Source organism: Xenopus tropicalis, chromosome 5 (assembly GCF_000004195.4).
Source record: "Xenopus tropicalis strain Nigerian chromosome 5, UCB_Xtro_10.0, whole genome shotgun sequence".
NCBI classification, from domain to species: domain Eukaryota; kingdom Metazoa; phylum Chordata; class Amphibia; order Anura; family Pipidae; genus Xenopus; species Xenopus tropicalis.
The window spans coordinates 118840075-118856345 of NC_030681.2; positions in this window are offsets into that span (position 1 = coordinate 118840075).

A 16271-nucleotide genomic window follows, 5' to 3' on the forward strand; every position below is an offset into this window, starting at 1 on the left:
AGAATGTGCAGACTAGATGTAGTGGCAGTGTGTGTATATTGGTACAAAAGGTGTAAAACACAGCACACATGGTCGAGTCATCCCAGCAGATATTTCCCTAAAAAATTGCAATACCACATGACAGGCACAATAATCACAGTTATAGTAAGAGAAGATGGGTGCAATTGTTATATAAAAAATTTAATTATATGACAGGTTTATCAAAGGTCAAGATGCAACATCGAATCAGTTCTCAACAAAATAATCACTTTTCTTACACAGATCTAATTATTTCTATGAATCAGTTGAGCTCAGATCTGCTGTAGTCCAATTCAACCAATTCAAAGTCAATGTAACCTTAAGCCTGGCATTATTCATTGGAAACATTTATAAAATGCTCTACAACATGTCTCATGTGATATCTGGCAAAAAAACAGCCTTAAAGTCATAAGCAGATAAGGAAAATGTGGTTGTAAGAGATCTCAATACTCTAAAAATAGGCATATTTGTCAACATCGCACATGTGCTGTGTCTAATCAGGCTGGACCAACAATCACATTGTACAACAGGCCATTGGAGACCCATTAAAACATAGACAGCAACATGCCAATGCAATCCTTGAATGACAAGACTGCTCTCCTGATTACTAATAAGCTGCTTACTCTGAGGGGCCAGGTCACCAGCTTTGGTCAGGCCACGATCGGCCATCTTAAGGTAAGCTACTATAGTGTTCTGCTAGAGTCAACCCAATGTACACACATTTTGATGTTCCAAAACTCATGAAAAATGTCTCATTTTCAGGGCCGTACCTTTAGTTCCTAAACTGTGAGAAGAATCCTAGAAATCAGTAGCTCAGCTTAATACAGCTCATCAGAATCCATGTTCTAGAGTGACTGTGCCCTGATTTGATTTGCAGTATTATCTGGTTCCTGACAGGTTAAAAAGATCTGCAAGGTAGGCAATAGCTTTCTTTTATGACCAGTGCAATTCTTTTATTTAATTAAAAAGGAAACGTTGTCAACGATGCTTTGTCAGTGTATGAGGACTCTTTTTAATAAAAGCAATCCATCAAAAGGAAGTTTTATTTCTTTATAAATCAATCAGCCATAACAAATATGAATTGTTGCTGTTTTTGTTGCTGTTTTGTTTGTTGCTGGGATATGGAATAAGTGATGTTCTTCTTTAAACTGTGACCTCCCATTGTTTTCTTTTAATTTGTGCAAATAGAAAGTTAGACATGAGTACAGGTGTGTGCCTATCTGCATAATCCTTTCAATCAAGGGACTTAACTCCTGGTCACGTGGATTACCAAAAAATAAACAGAGATCATATGTTTTCTAAAGGAAACTATAAAGAATCTATTTTAAACCTAATCCCGCAGTATGACCTCCCTTAAAGAATTGTTGATATTAACAGAGGTTTTGTTACTGCGTTGTAGATTATTGCCACCAATACTTGTGGCAACCGAGCAACAACAGTGATTTAACCCAAGCTTTGTGTAAGAACAGAGAAGCCTTCTGACCATTTATATTATGTTCATATAATAATAAGTTCAAATAAACCCATTATCCAGAAAACTCAGAATTACGGAAAGCCTGTCTCCCATAGACTCAATTTTAATCAAATAATTCAGATTTTTAAGATTGATTTCCTTTTTCTCTGTAATAATAAAACAGTACCTGTACTTGATCCCAACTTAGATATAATTAATCCTTATTGGAGGGAAAACAATCCTATTGGGTTTGATTAATGGTTTATTGATTTTTTAGTAGACTTAAGGTATGGAGATCCAAATTACGGAATGACCCCTTATCCGGAAACCCCTTGTCCCAAGCATTTTGGATAATGGGTCCTATACCTGTATTCACAATTTTGGTGCAGCAGTCAATCAGATATTTAATTTCAAACAGCAGACCAGTACATGCTACCAGTGGCATAACCTGATATTACAGAGCCTGCATGCTACTTGGTGACTGATGCCTTCTAAATTTTTAGTAATCAGTGCAAATGTGTATTATCATACAAGTCACACAAAATTGTCTTTTTTTAAGAAAAACCCCAACATGGATCTGCCTATGCAAAAATAATTTATTGAACAATATGTGTGGAATTTGTGTTGCATTGTGTAAAGTTCTATAAATAATATATCAATAGTTATCAGCTCTAGAGGGAGAGACTGTGATCAGCATGTTTAAGCATCATCATTATGCAGGAATCATGCATCCTAAAAACTTGTAACACTCATTTGTTTTATGTTCATTAACAAGTACGACATGCCAAAATATTTTTTTTTTTGGCATTCACTGTTTTTAAACAAGTGCACAGTGTACTGCAGAAAACAGTAAAATATATATATATATCTTATAACATTATTTTTATTCTTAAAAGCCATAAAAAGTGTATTCTGCGTGTAACTTAGAAGCATGGAAGCTGAGGCCGGGGTTGCCAAATCCAGTTAAGATGACAGGTGTTACTATTAAAAAAAAAAGTTGAAGAAAAAAAAGTTGAAGAAATTGCAGCCGCTAACCTTCCATTGATTGGCGGTGGCCATGAGATCACATCCAGAAGATGAGCAGGCTTTTTAAATGACATGCATGACAGGTGTGGAAAATATAGTGGGAATGAGAAGACAAGCTCGAGTTACTCCTTTGCTTGCACATTGTAATTATTATGTGTCCAATTACAATACAAAGCTGTTCATTGGCATTTATATTTCATAATATTAGGATTATATTATTCTAAAATATAATGTATAAAGCTGTGTAGCTGACATTCATATAAGGTATGTTGCCTTCTAGTGATTTCCACTATTTAGGATAGAGAGGGATAAGTTATGATACATATTATCAGAGAGTGATTTGACTAAATTGGAAAACTGGTCAATAAAATTAGGGTCAATGTTGATTAGGGAAGGTTTTTCATCGGCGACTCCTGTTGTTGCTGGTGCAAAGCGAAAGCAGAGATCTATTGCGGGAGACTCGACCGCTCCATGGGTTCTCACCCTAAAGCAGCATTCAGGAATCAAAATAGGATAGGTCCTCTGTATTCCCTTGAGAAAGGTCCCAGTGGGGACTGAAACTTCACATTTGACAAACTTTTTAATTCACAATTGAAAGAAAAATATCGATAAATATGTAATAGTTTAGATTAGAACACAGCCTCTATGATTGGACATCTGTGGAGTTTGTGATGATTAGAAGTTGAAACCATGTGGCCATGTGGACCTAAAAGTTGGAGGTGGGGGCAAAACAATGACTGCAGGCCAGTTAGATATTCCTGGAGACTATTTTTATTAGTTGTCCCAGATATTCCTGACCTGGTACCATAGTGAGATAAATGACATGAAAATACTCTGACAATATATCAGTGTCCTTGTTTTGAGGAAAAGGGAATGTGGGACTGGCAACATTTTCCCCCTCGAAGGGGGCTTCTGGAAGCCCGTAACTTCTTTAGGCCATGATAGTGCTGAGTATAAATAAACACTAGCCTTTAGTCATTGGCTGGTTAAGGTTTTCACAATCCAGTGCAAGAGGATTAAATGGACAGATATTTTAAAATTGCCTGTTTTTGTAATGCATTTGCCCTTGAGATCTGTATATTTGGAGCACTGGTTTGTTCCACTATAGCTATTTGGAACTATTTTCTTATTATGCTTATGTGAACAAAAAAAACATAGCAGTAGTTTGCAGCTAAGTGTGCAGTCAGAACATGCGTTAGCTGTAATTTACTGCTTTGGGAAACAAGCCTTTGAAATAGAAACTGTAGCCAAGGGCTCACAATTTTTACTGCATCCGTCTCAGCAGCAGCTGCGTTCACCAGCTGAGAATAGTTACAGAACGCCAACAAAGAGTTGCATTCCTGTTATCAGCATCTTTTTCCTCAGGTAGTATTCCATATGACTTTTATTTTTGTACTGAAGCCAGAGTACAATTTGAGTGTCAAATTTTTTTACTCTATTGTAAATATATTTGTATGCAGAGACCATTTCTCCATCAAGTGTGTGTAGGGAATCAAGGGTTAGCTGCAAGGGTGCAGTCAGATACCATGTAATCTGGTAGGTGGGGCAGTGCTAGCGGTCAGTGTGGCACCCTCCGCTATGATAGCGGCACCCAAGGGCACTATGCACCCGGAAGTGATGTTATTGCGCCTTCAGTAAGAGTAGAGGAGAACAGCTTTTACATCCCCTTTTTAATGCAAGAAGTAAAACACGTTTCAAATGAGATCAATGGAGTCTAAATGGTCTCTCTTGCACTCTATATTTTTTTCTTGTAAAATAACATTGGGCTTAATTAATCAAAAACAGTATTTCCACATTTTAAAACAGTAATTGCACCATTCCTTAAAAATAAAGAAATACTGACTTGGGAATCATGGGCAAATTTTATTGGCCCATCTTTTTCTTTTACAAAAAGTGCTAATAATGAGCTTATCAGCATTGGGATTTAAAATGTAGAGTAATACATCATGCAATACATTATAGGGTTGATACCAGTGATACTTATTATTAAACTAGGACCCTAGGTTGAGACTCCACTTCCTTAAAAAAGCACCACAAGACTGTATTTTCCCAGCAATCCCTTGCACAAAGCTGCAATATAGTCATTTTTTACTATATTGGGCAGTAAAACAAATGCTGATCTGTTAGTTGTTTTGTGGGTAACACTGGAATTCATATTGTTCTCATTCAGTCATTTCAGTAATTTGTTACCTGGAATTTTATTGTAATTTACTACCAATGTTTGAGGTTCTACAGTCAAACCCTGATTTAATGTTCCCACATTTTACACTTTCTTGTACAGTTATGGGACTTGTTATCCAGAATGCTCGGGACCTGGGGTGTTCTGGATAAGGGGGTCTGTAATTTAGATCTCCATACCATCAAGTCCATACCATAAATCATTTAAACATTAAGTTTTGCCTCCAATAAAGATTAATTACATCTTAGGTGGGAACAAGTACCCTTTTACTGTTTTATTATTACAGAGAAAAAGAAAATCATTGTTACAATATTGAGTTATTTGATTAAAATGGAGTCTAATGCAGATGGCCTTCCTGTAACTTTGAGCTTTCTGCATAACAAGTTTACAGATAATGGATCCCCAACTATTTTAATTCATTTCATTGGGTGCATACCCTGGAGTCACTATGTTCAGCACAAATTACTATAAATACGATTTGGGGGATAAAAAATGACATATTTGAACACATGTCAACTTCCCTTTACTCTTCTTAAATGTAATTGTTCAAATTTGCGTATTGTAGAAGAAAAAAATACAAACTGGTCAAAATGTCATCTGTTCAGTATCAGGCAGACAGTTGCACATTCAAAGATGGGTTAGCTAGATGGAATAGGAAAGGACTATAATAAAAATAACATTTAAGGAGGTATAGTTGCATTACATAGGCTTGTCCTTATTATGCATGTACCCAAATTTACAGGACATCACCCAGTTATTTAGTAATTACCCAATACATTACTGAGAACAGGGAGTGAGTCATTTTCTTAGAAAAGTTCCCTGGTTTGCAACCAAGACAGGTTTATGATAGATGTGGGGCTAATGTGGAAGGCTGTATATTTCTTTCAAAGCACTCTAGAAACATTGCTTCCTGGAAGAATTACCACCTTGTCATTACTTGCATTGATGATAAAAATGTTATCCACTTTAGCCTTGTCTAACATCAATGGATTTATAGGGAAAAGTGACTTCAGTGACTCCTTTGCCAAGTGAAGCCGTGGAAGCCATGTCTGTTGCCATATTAGTTTATAATATTTTTTCTCCCATGTCCAATTAAAAACAATATCAAATGTCCTTTCCTTTATTTGGCAGAAATATGCTTCGTGGCATGGACCCTGTCTTACACAATTAGAACCAATGATATGGTGCCTAGCATTACACCCACGTGTTTACCAAAATAAATACTGCTATGTTGAAAGGAATTTTTATCTACTTCTAATGCCTGTTGCTAATTGAAATGTGCTTGCCGCATGCCTATGTAGAATAGTTCATAAATTGTGAATATCATCTTATACCAGGATGTACCAGCTCATTAATAACACAAAATAAAAAAATACTGGGCAAATTTGTACCTAGGCAGTAATCCATGGCAACCAATCACTGCCAGCTGCAGGTGAAAATTTGTCCAGTGTTTATAATAACCCCAATATTCATCAAACTAGTACTCCAGCATTTTTTGCATAATAACATAGTAGGAACATAGTAATTTAGGTTGAAAAAAATATATCTAATGTATATGCCACTACAACCACTTCAGAGACAGATTTCTACAGCTCCTTACCAGTGGCGTAACTATGTGTACAGCAGACCCTGCGGTCGCTGGGGAGGAAGCGACTGCAGGGTCTGATGTACCATAGTTCCCCGTACCCTCTCCTACCTTTAAATATAGCAGTGCAGCATAGCCAGGAGGTGCAGTGCAAAAGGGCTGGGGGGGGGGGTAGTCAAGAGAGGAGGGACTGGTCACATCGGGCACCTCAGAAGATTATCATTACTTGTTTAGTGCTTTGATTTAAGTTATTATATAACATTTATATTATATTTATAATTTGGTGTTAACTATATTATATATAGCTTTATAAGAAGGTTATCTCCAAATGTGATATTAACTGACTGCACAGGACAAACTACTCTGGAATACCTAAAAAAAAAAGATTAGTTTCAGGTACTCATCAGTCATGGGCCGAATACACCAATTCTCAATTCAGGACAAACCCAGCACAGGGGTAAGTAGTGGCGTAATGGCACCTGGAGGCCTCAAGGGTGGATAGGATAGTGGACAGCAACTACAGAGTTAAATAGAATTGAAGTTGTGCTGCATGGGATTCAAGCCATGGCCCGTACGACTGTGTTTAAGCTGTACGGTAGCTTGCAGCTGGGGTAGGTTTTAAATAAATCCCAAGGGGATTGGTGAAGGGGAGACAAGGGTTGCTGGGAAGCCCCTGTAAATCTCTCAGGGATTGTTGAAAGGAGACAGCAGTGAGTCATATGGCTGGAAGTTAAGGGTATAAATTCAGGAGGCAGTGAGGCCAATACTCTTGAAACTTGGGTTTCAGTCTTGAGACATTCCAAAAGAATCTGTTGCAGTGGTACAAATTATAGTTGCATGGTAAAGTGCAGGGTCACATGAGGGATTGTGTGTACATATTGCATGTTATACGTAGGACTATGGCTCAGTTGGGCAATTTGCACTGTCCAAGGCTTAAAAGTATTCACTCTCATATACTTTACATAGCAGAATGGTGACAAAATAATGCATACATAGGATTTATGTACACAATCAGCGGAGTGTATTATTTACATTTATTTATAAAGTGCCAACATATTCTGCAGCGCTGTACAATAAGTGGGTTTCATACACTGGACATACAGAATAACATATAAAGCAATCAATAACCAATACAAAAGGGGGAAGAGAGCCCTGCCCAAAAGAGAGAGCCCTGCTTAACAGTACATCTGCTATGGTTTGTTTTATATTTCTTTATTTCATTTTCTCTTCTGCTGCACTTTTGCATCCTGCTCTGCAATGATATAGAGCTATATTTTACTACATGCTTGCAATTCACCTCTGCACATAAGGAACATGGTATTACTTTTTATTCCAGGATACGTTTTACCTCCAATTAAGGGGCATTGTAATAAGATCCAGTGTTGAACCAACATATGCAAATATCCTTGTTAATTACTTTGAAGGGAAGTTTGTATATTCCCATTCCCTTTTTTTAGAAACATCACATTGAGTGGTGGCGCTATATAGATACATTTGATCCAGTCAGCATTCAAAGAACACTTGGATAGGTATATTCTATCTATTTCTTTTTCTCCTCATATATAGTGAGGATGCAGTTACATTCCTTGACACAACAGTCTATTGCAAAGGAAATAAACTCCTGACTCCTGCCAATAGACCATTATAGTTTATTGTGATATAATAGTTTTCTCCGGAAGAATCAGAGAATGACAAATTAACAGTACAGTTAGAAGAGAGTACAACCAAATGTACCCAACATGGAAGTTGTTACAACAGGGACTTTTACATGTACAGGGTTTAGATCAAGGAACTATGATCAGAGGACAGGGGCTTATATCCTATTTGTTCACACCTTCCATCCAACAATGAGAAAAGTACACCATACTATTTACAAACACTGGCCTCTCTTACAGCTTTTATGTCTTGATGGCGCCCATTCATTAAAGCACGAATTTTGGGTGGTTAAAAGCACGATTGGAAAAAATTTGGAGTAAACACAATAATTTCTGATGTAAGAAAATGTCATGAAAATTCTTTTCTTGGTCGTACAAAAGTATTGTGGTTGCGTTCCAAAAGTCATGAAATTTTCAGATCCGAACAATCGTAAACGGCAGGAAAACTTTCCTGGCTTTGAAACTTCAATGCATGATTTTGGAAGCCTTCTATAGGACTCAGTGTCACTCAGATCCAACCTGGTCAAAAGATAGGCACGATACGGAAGCTTGAATGAATTACGAAATGGTTGTAGTCTTTGCGATTGTGGAAGTTAGCAAAAACCATGAAAGAGTAGAGCAATTTTAATGATATTATCGTGGTCATTATGAAAAGTTATATAAATCAGAAATAATACGATTTTTTTCTCAAAATAAAAATTTGTTCTTTAATGAATGGGCCCCAATGTCTTCGAATTTTGCAGTCCGCCATTACGTTCATGCAGACTTCATGCAATATATGTTGGGAGGCAACAGACTCTTGTATCTCCAGAAAAGGGTGAAATTTTGATTACATACACTGCAAACCCTGATTATGACACACGTATATATATATATATATATATATATATATATATATATTGAAAAAAAGACCTGATTGTTTGCAATAGATCCGGTGTTGCTGGTCTTTTTTTCAATATTTAAATTCTTTTACCGTGCACCTGGGACAAGGATTGAAGCGGTGTGCCACCCTTGGTTCGATATATATATATATATATATATATATATAGCATGAAATAATCCATGGCCGGCACACCCTTAAAATTCAAAAAAAAATTTTATTGAAAACTCATTGTTTAAAAACAATGAGTTTTCAATAAAAATTTTCTTTGAATTTTAAGGGTGTGCCGGCCATGGATTATTTCATGCTAAATACTCAGATTTTGGCTGTGCACCCCACAGAATACTAAAAGCCTTGGAGTGCAGACACCATCAGGACTGATATATATATATATATATATATATATATACACACACTGTATATTAGTTTAAAAAAAATAAAAAACTGATGTTATTTAAAGAACCACGTCTTATTTGAACTTTAAGGGGCTGATTTACTTACCCACGAACGGGTCGAATGGAGTCCGATTGCGTTTTTTTCGTAATGATCGGTACTTTGCGATTTTTTCGTATGTTTTGCGATTTTTTCGGATTCTTTACGAATTTTTCGGATCCAATACGATTTTTGCGTAAAAACGCGAGTTTTCCTATCCATTACGAAAGTTGCGTAAAAAGTTGCGCATTTTGCGTAGCGTTAAAACTTACGCGAAAAGTTGCGCATTTTTCGCGTAAGTTTTAACGCTACGAAAAATGCGCAACTTTTTACGCAACTTTCGTAATGGATACGAAAAACTCGCGTTTTTACGCCAAAATCGTATTGGTAACGAAAAATTCGTACAGAATCCGAAAAAATCGCAAAACATACGAAAAAGTCGCAAAATGTTCGTTTTCAAGTCGGAACTTTTCCAATTCGGGTCGGATTCGTGGGTTAGTAAATCAGCCCCTAAGTGTGACTTTCCACTAGTGTATTGTGACCTATTAACATTATAATTATTACTGTTTTGTTAGTTATTTCCATATGATCTTGAATTTCAGTAGATTTCAGTATTAGAAGTCTCCTTAAATGGAAGCTGGTTCAAATGCTCACGTTTAAGAAGCATATCAGAGCTTGGGTGCAGTGCCTGAGGAAGAGCACTGTTTGTGCTTAAAATGTTGGATTTTTTTTCAATAAAACTTTGTTCTGTATGTTAAGTCCAAGGGGCTGATTTACTTACCCACGAACGGGTCGAATGGAGTCCGATTGCGTTTTTTTCGTAATGATCGGTACTTTGCGTTTTTTTCGTATGTTTTGCGATTTTTTCGGATTCTTTACGAATTTTTCGGATCCAATACGATTTTTGCGTAAAAACGCGAGTTTTCCTATCCATTACGAAAGTTGCGTAAAAAGTTGCGCATTTTGCGTAGCGTTAAAACTTACGCGAAAAGTTGCGCAAAATACGAAAAAGTCGCAAAATATTCGTTTTCAAGTCGGAACTTTTCCAATTCGGGTCGGATTCGTGGGTTAGTAAATCAGCCCCCAAGTGTTTGCAGTATTTTCTCTCTCTCTATATATATATACATACATTCAAAGTAGCATAAACAGCTACTTTGAATATATGTTTTGATTTTTCACAAGAAATCCCGGAGTTGCTGGTCTTTTTTATACTATTGGAACCCTTTACGGAGCACCCGAGGTATGTTATGTAGCGGTGTGCCATCCTTTGTGTATATATATACATACATATATTTGTATCAAAGAAGCACAGGACTTATCGAAATAAATTCTATTCTGTATGCAATCATATTTGTTTCCATATCCTGACTTAGCATAACATCTACTACATTGTTCTCTGTCTGAAAATATTGCCAACTGTAAATCGTAAAGCATGCCATTTCAGACAAGAGCAAGCTGTATCTTTTTCTCATAATTTATCCAGTATCAGACGTGTGGCTCTGCTATGTAGAGCTGTCAGAGCAGGAAGGAAACACATTTTCTCTTGATAAAGGATACAATTTCCCGGTCAGTAATAAAGAAACCTTTTAGAACAGGCTGTCAGATATTAAAGCCTGCTGCTAGTTTGCTAGGTTGTCATTTTGCTAAACTATGAGGAAAGTTATAGTTACAGAATCCTCTTTACTTTAGCAAATTATTTGTAAATGTTACTGTTATCCTTTCAGATCTGTATTGCATGAATGCTTTATAAATATCAATAATAAACAATACCATAGTAGAGATACATCAATATATGTATGTGATTATTAAAACAGTGGCAAAGGATATAGTAAATAGTCATGTTAGAGTAATATAACTATTAAGAATGACAATTTCTGCCCTGATTTATTTTTGGCATAGTGAGATCTGCTATTGGGTAACTAATATGCATTACAGAGTTTGCACACAAATAAGTACAGCATTTCCTTCCTTTTAATGGGGATAAAAAAGCCTTAGAATAGGTTTCCTATGAACCATGCCATACAGACTACAAATTGTAGCACAGCCTGCCACCATAAGGTACAAATATATCTTTAACCTGCTACAAGTAGTTAGTCTCTTACATGTAATGGCACTTATGAGCACTCAGGGCAGAAAAAAAAATACACATGTGAAATCCACGCTGTACATAGAATAAGTAATGTACCTGTTGTTGACTGCACTTATTTCCAAGTAGCCATAGATATAAACTGATTAATGAGAACTGTAGGATATACAATTTATATTTGTTCTGTTTTAAAAGGATGAAATGCCACCCTAGCAAGCATATGGATTTGATATTCTTTTGGTTTTAAAGTGATGAAAATTTGATTGATTCAGTCGATTAAGGTTGCGACCTCATCTCTTTAATACCAGAAACATATGAATTCCGCATGCTATTAATTTAGCTGCATGGTTGCAGAGAAACCACCGCTGCCTGTGACATGCATCTTAATCTAATGATAATTAGCCTTGCCGCATATAGATTTAATGTGTGTCTGTTTTAAAGAGGTGAGTAGGTAACATACCTCTTGTCCATACCTCCTCTTTTTATAGGATAACACTGCCAGCATTAATTGCCTTCATATTCCTTTCAAGTACTTTTTTATGACCGAACTCTTGTGAAAAGCCGGTCACCTAGCATTCCTAATATGACATCGATTTTAAGCTCTAACTGGCAATGCCTTCTGATCTCTTGTCTTCGTTTATTACTGTTTGAAATAATCTGACACCGCCTATGAGATACAAATGCCTACAGCAACTGCCATCAGGGGGTTCATTCTTCTTACTTCTTAAATATTGCTTTCAGTGGGACTTCATGAAAGCTACTGTATATGTTACACATAAGCTTCCACCATTGGATGGAAAGTTAGACCTTCTTTTCTGAAACTACGCATCACTAGATGAATAAATACACACAGGGGATTTTAACACCAAACTGCCAAGTGCAGTAAAAAACCCCACAAAAAACAGAAAAATAAGAACTGTTTGTAAAGCAAGGGATTAAGTAAATGTATAATGAAATTCACAAGTATTCTACAGTAATCTACAGAAGACTACAAAATAATTCATTATGCAGTATTGTTGAGATTAAACCATAATGAATGTGAGGCTATTAGAGGCAACAGGGGTCATTTCTGCGGGTATAAGTGTGTTTGTAACAAAATGGACACATGTTGCCAAGGCACTTGTGTCTCAACAAGCTGCTTTCTCGTTAATCTGAACACCATTGCACTGGTATTTTCTCTTTTGATAACGAGGTACAAGTGTGCCTAGTGACGTGAGGGAACACTGGAGCTACCACCTCCCTGAATGTGGTGGTAATTACAGGGTATCCAAAAGCACAAAAGCAGGTAGGAGAAGCAATGCATTTGCAGTGCTTAACAGTCTTTTGGCCCAGGCCCATAAGTACAGATCAACGGTCCTAATATTTTAATTTTTTTTTTTTTTTTACACCCTAATTATAGGAAAAAACAAGTTTGCTAGATATATTTAAAGTGGTATGGAGGATGAAAAGCTCCTCTTCAAAATATGAATGTACATTAAGAGGCAGATTTATCAAAATGTGAGTTTATAGATACAAAAAAATCTCACCCACGTTCTATTCATTCCTATAGGATTCTTTAAAGTGTATTTATTAAATGGCGAGTTCTAACTTTCACTGAATGATAAATACACTACTAAAAAGCCCCCATGCCAAAGGGGCTGCTATAAGATGCCATAGACAGTTACTATTTAGTGGGCTGGTGGAGTGCTGTTTGGGTCTTTATGTCTTTTTCTTTAAAATGCCAGGGCCTATTTTAAATCCCAGTCCAGGCCTGCCTAAGTCTGACTGCTTTGCCAACCTGACTGTCCCTTCTCAACCTGTGAGTTCTAGCTCCAAATAGTATACAACTTGCCAATGCTATTTAACCTGCTGCACAAAAATAGCAGTAGTAATGTAAAATAGTAATGTAACAGCATCAGGCAAATACATTTAAGGCAAAAATATCAATAACATGCAAAGACAATATTATGATAGATGTTAAAAAAGTATCTCTTTAATGTAGGCATATTCCATATAGTGTTGTGTTATTGCAAACTGAGGTGCAGTGAAGTTTCAGACAAGAACAGCTGCCCTGAATAGGATATTTACTACTGAAAGTGACCGAGTCTGTTTGGCTTCTATAACGCAGGAATTTGCCCTTTAACCATTTAGAATTAGGACTTTTTTAAAGTACACATTTTTCCAGATGTTTACAAGGTAGGTGTAGGTCTGAGCCTGATGTAGTGCAACTGCTTTCTGTGTAACAGCTGTATTCTAAAAGCAGGTATTTGTTTGGTTGGGATTAACTGTACTCCCATCTGACCTCAAGCCAGGTATTGCCAAGGACTAGTTGTGGGGAAGCTGGCAGTGATTGCTCCTTGAGCAAAGATCTATGTTGGCAGCCGTGCAAAATTTGCCTTAAAAAAATGCATAGTTGATACAAATAAACTTTGGTCATGATTGGCTCAAGCAGTGCTCTGCCAGAGGGCTCTCTCGTGCTGTTATGCTATGTATCATTGCTGCAACTGAAAGCCTTATAGAGAAAACTATGTATCTATATGTTGAAAACTAAAAGTGACAGATTAGATCAAGGACTACTTTTTAAAGAAAATGCAAAATATAGGGTGCAACTAAATGCGTTTGTATAGGAATTTCACCAGTTCCCATGGTGAAATTCCCATGGTGAGTGTGCTGAGATAAGACTTGGGCAGATTGCTAACCTGACAGATTGTGGTTAATTTATTTCCCTAGTTGGTTCTGTACTGTACCCTATGCATTACAACAAAAAATCAAAAGGATACGCCTTTAAAAAAGGGGAAGGCTTTAAATGCATGAAGAATCAGATTTTTGGATGCATCTGTCTTGCATAGTATCTAGTTGTTTAAGCTGACCATACACAGGCTGATAAAAGCTTCCAACAGACAGAGTTGACATCTTATCGGCCCAGGTATGGGGCCATCAGATGGGCCTGCCCGACCAATATCTGACTGAAAATCGGGCAGGTTTAAAAATCCTGTTAGGGACAGGAGAGCATCGGCTCATTTATGCGGCCTTTGCCCTGACAATCTGCATCCTGTCAATGTGATTCAATCATTCTCTTGAGCCAAACGATGGGATCAATCCGATATTACCCACCACAGCAGGTCTTTCAGTGTATTGCCAGTTTTAGAACTCTGTGAGTATATCTGAAATCCTTGAACCCTTTTGTTTATAACATATATATGATGTCTGGCAAGTCTGTATTAAAAATGACAAAGGCAATTCATTATCTGAAATAGTTTTTAGTTGCAGATTAAACCAAATTTGCTGACAGTGCATGATATGTACATTTGTTTTGTAGCAGGGATGGGCATCCTGATTAATCTTCACATGATTTTTAATTGTAAAAATATTTTCATTGTTTATCACCCAAGAAGAGGAAGGTGTAGAAAGTTTTCACATTCCTGCACTTTGCTATTATTTAATACTACACTATTTTTCCTGTGAAACACACAATGGGTCTTTGAAGATGCTGCCATAAACCAGTGATTCATACTACAATATATTCCACACACTTGGCTGTGTTATATGGCATCCCTCCCATAATTATAAATAGCTGGAGATATGTTTAACAACTCTTCATACTTAAACCTGCAAGCATGACTTGGAACAGCTTGGAATCAGAGGTCTCATAAAGGTTAGAAAGCCAGCTGAAGCAAACACCTCTTTATTAAATGGTGATGGTGGACAGAGTAGACATCAATCAAGTGCTAGGCCAAGTTTGCTTCTTTCATAAATGATGGTTAAACATTTGTTCGTAGATTAAGTTGTATCTTCTGAACTTTATGACCATTTGGCAAATGGATACTTTTAAAATGTGTAGGGCTTCTACAACTAGGTAAAGTATTGTACATTCCACTTACCAACAACTGTTGCACGTCTGTAGTCCAGTTTGATTGATGATGCCCCATACATACAATGGATACCCAATACATGTGCCATGTGTACATTGTAAGAGAGGGTTCCACGGCAGGACAAATATGGCCCAATAGGAAAATCATCCATTATGTCTTACCATTTAGTTTAGTGCTGAGGATCCATTTGTACATTGGACCCGTTATCTGGAAACCTCTTATTCAGAAAGTTCTGAATTACGGGAAGCAGGGTCGGACTGGGGGGTGCAGGACCAACTGGGGCTGTTACTCTTGGGGCCCCACAATGTGCCCCTGCCGCATCCCCCACAGGGGCCCCCGAGACCCCCTAACCTCCCGCAAGGGCCCCTACCACCTGCCCAACGTTCTGCTTTCCTTTCATTGCATCAGGGGAGGGACACCAGTGGCTGGGGGAGCGTTTTTTTCCCATTGCCCCGGTAGCCCAGTCTGACCCTGACGGGAAGGCCATCTCCCATAGATTGTATTATAAGCAAATCATTCCAATTTTTTAAAAATTATTTTATTTTTCTCTGTAATGATAGAATATTTGAAATTATAGCTTGATTTTGTCTAGGACAACACCCACTGACTTCTAAAAGCTTGTGAGTTTCTATAGAAGTTTTACATTTGAGTTTTCAGTTTGACATTTTACATCTCCCCCGTAAACATTGTCCACATGTGTTTAGCTACTTACAGGTGTCAACACCATTCTGTTGAAATTACCATGGTTAAGTTTAATTTTCACAGATATTCACCTTCATAAATAACCTTACATGTTGATTAAAAGGAGAGTGCAAAATATACATAGCCAGATTCGTTCCCCCAAATCATTAAAACTGTCCATTGCTATTTGATATCAAACTGGTTTAGAAGAGACCTTGTAGCATAAAAAAATAAATATATTCATATTAAATATATTTATATAACTCTTGTGAGCAATTAGTTGTACTACCAGTTCTCCAGAGGTATATGCATGCCTCGGGTCATGCGGGAAAGCAGCATCTTGTGCTGAATGGCAGGTAATACAAATATTTATTTGGCATATCTCTACGTTAGTGTAGCCATATAGGTAAATTTACTTCATGGGG